We start from the raw sequence: 3,467 nt of genomic DNA on the forward strand, positions 1-3,467 counted from the left end.
GTTGCTCAAGGCAACGCCCTGGACACTGGCTGCAAACAAGGTAGTCCTTTCTTGCCTCTGCCTTCTCTCACCAAAGGCTGGACTGTAGTGTGAGCTTCTCTGGCCCCGACCATCCAAGTCTGTACCGCCTTTATTTTTCTGATCACGGACTCTGCATCCAGACTCGAGCTTCTTGTGAGACTTGTTTCAGCTGCTTTGTTTCTCGAGCCCTTCGCTCAGACTCTGACACTTTTAGAGGAGGCATCTCCATCTCCAGCAGCTTCTTCTGCAGACTCTCGGTTTTCATTCTGAGTTCTTCATACAACTGAGCAATTTGCGCTTCAAGTCTCCCAACGGCAAGTTTCTCTTTGTGCAGTTCTGCTGCAGCCTGGTCACTGCTTTCTTTTAGGACCTTCATGTCCCCTTCCAGCTTTAAGTTTTTCTGCTGCTCACTCTTGAGTTTAGAGGAGTTCACCTTCTCTCTTTCTAGCAATTCTGTCAAGTTATTGACAGTATCTTCCAGGGACAGCAGTTGTTGTCTCATCTGCTCATTGTCTTTACTCAGTAGCTCCATCTCGGACACTTTCTGCTCATAGACTTTTAGCTGAGCCTCTTGTTTGGAGATCTGCCATCCCAGCGAATCCAAGGTAGCTGCATGAGACTTAATGTGCATTTCGTTCTGCGCCTCCAGGCTCTGCACCTTATGAGCCATTACCACTTTCTCCTTCTCAAGCTCTTCCATGGCTACCAACCTAGCCTGGTGATCACTTTGTTGAGCCTGATATGCCTCAGACAGAACATTCACTTCTTCCTCCTTGAGTGACAACTGCTGGACCAGATTCTCCAATTCGCTCTCCTTGCTGGTCACATGACCCTGGGAGCGGAACAGCTCATCCTGCAGAGCCACAAGCTCACTTTGGTGGATCTCCATATCTTTCTGCATCTGAAGCTTCGCTTCTTTCTCTTTCTTCAAGTCTACAAGCGATTTTTCTTTGTCCTCCATCAGGTAATACACCTCTTCTTTTTGTGGCAATTATGAAGAAATCATCTGTAAGGTTTCTTCAAGATTCTGGATCTGCTCTCTTTTCTTACAAAGTCCAGCTCGGTTTTTCCGAGATCTCTTACTTACAGTGGTCTCTTCACTCTCGCTGCAGGAACTTGAGACATTCTCTTGTCTTCTGACCGTCACCTGTTCTTGGCCTGTCTCTTCCTTTGAGCCAACTTGATCCAGCTCTTCTCCTCCTTTAGGAGTTGTCTTCCCGTTTGCAAGGGACTTGGTCCCATGGGCCTTAGGGTAGTTCCTGGACAGTTTCTCGCTGTCTCTCTGCTCACTCGCAGACTTCTTTTTCACTTCAACATTATCTCTCTGCTGTCCAGCAGAGACATCAAGGGCCTTGGGGTTTGCAACAACATCTGGTTTAATGGTTCTACCTTCCCAGTCAGGATCCATCTCTGGTTCAGATGTCACATTTCCTTCACTCAGGACTCTGTCAGTGACAGTAAGCGCAGCACCCGGCTCCACATGTACTTTCTTCAGCACTTTTGCTTTATCCACAGCCATCACTGTAGTTTCCTTTTCGGCCACCATTTTCCCTTCTAGATGACCATGCAATTTCAGCCCCCCTTTTGACTCATCTTTAACTTGAGGATGGAACCTATGTTCCAGAACCTGCTCAGTTTCTGGTTTTACTGAAGACTGTTTCAGTCAGAGGCACACTCTTCACTTGAGTCTCCGGATCCTCTTGGACTTGACTCACAGTCTGTTCTTCAGCTCTCCCAGCAATCTGGCAGACCCCTACCTGACACGTGTCTAGTGACTGCTGATACTCCCCGCCCTTAGCCTCTGCCGAGTGACTCTCACCTAGTGTGTGATGAAAGTCAAGTGTTGTGGGCCTATCAGGTGTACCTGCTCTAGTCACCTGGCAGTCTTCCCATAATTGCTGGAAAAATTTAAAATTTGTCCCCAGTACTACATCATTCTCCAAGGAGGACGCTATTGCAACCTTGTGACTCACTGTACCATAGGGAGTAGAAAAACAGACATAAACAGTTTTATAACCCCAAAAATCAGCCTGTATAGACACTATGTCAGGATCTGGCTTTCTGCTACTGGTCTTTACCAGACTTATTGCCAATCTTGGGTTTAGAATAGCCGCCATCTTTTTACCATCTACAACCAACTCACACAAGTTTTCTTTTGTCCTGTCAGAGTTGGTAGCAGTACACATTACATCAGAAGACATAGGCATGCATGTTTCACACAATACAATATCACACTGCACATGTTCAGAATTGACAGGACAGTTCATATCTACATGACCTAACTCATGCAAATTGCCTTTTGTAATATTTTCTCCCAGTCCTGCATTCAACCTTTTCTGTTCACTAGACTTTTTTAGTCCAACCTGCAGAGTGTGAACAGTCCCATCAGCCTTCATGAGGGGCGCCCCACCCTCATATGATTTTGCACTTAGACACAGGTTGGAGACATCTTGGACAGAGTTCACACAGTCATCTAGCGAGACAACGCCAACCTTTACCTCAGGAACCTTTGTGTGCGATTTCTCTGGCACATTCTCCCCATTCCACAAAGGCCAAAAATAGGGGAAGTCTCTGCCCAATATAAACTCCACATTAAGCTCTGCACACACCTCCATAACATGGCTTACTGTCCCATAACAAGTTTCAAAGTCAATCAGAACAGTCTTACCAGTCTCTAGTCGGGTCTTCAAAAAGGGTAGTATGTCCGGCATGACTCTGGATACAGCCTGGCGACAATCCAGTTCCACAAACAGCGGGATACCACCGACTATCATCTCACGAGTCCTCATGTCCATCTTTTCTGACCTCCTGGCCAGAGACTTATCAGGTGTGAAGACATCTTCTTGCTGAGCTGCCGCTGATCTCTTTAAGGTGCTCACCACTCCATGCCTCTTGCAGATATCCGGTTGCCGTCCTTGTCGGTTGCTCCTAGCAACGGCCTTGCGACGTCGACCCATCTTTGCACAAAATCTTGCACAGATCACCGCTGCTTTGACACACTTGTCAGACACTCCTGCTGCACCAACAGTAACTTGTCGGCAGGATCGTTGCCCCTAGCAACAATTCCAACGTGTTGCGATCCGTTGCCCCTAGCAACGCCTTCACCACAGGCTCAGTCCTGCTCCACTTGTAACATGCACAGTTGGTTGCTCCCGGCAACAACTCCACTGCAACTTGACCACTGGTTGCTCCTAGCAATGTGTGCCCGCATCCTCCACCAATTGTAAAGGGTTTCACTCTGGGATCGTCCTTTGCCGTAGCCAAAGGACACATTTTTCCACAATAAACCGGCAAACAATGAGTCCTTTCTGCAATTCTGGCTCCTCGCCAGGTTTATTAACTGGGATGCAGGATAAACAAAACATAAAAATAACTCCTAGGCCGTCTAGCCACTCACTACACATGTAGCATGCCCTGACTAATAACTGATGGGCTTTTCCCTGTCA

This window comes from Hyla sarda, chromosome 2 (genome assembly GCF_029499605.1).
Source record: "Hyla sarda isolate aHylSar1 chromosome 2, aHylSar1.hap1, whole genome shotgun sequence".
Classification (NCBI taxonomy): Eukaryota; Metazoa; Chordata; class Amphibia; order Anura; family Hylidae; genus Hyla; species Hyla sarda.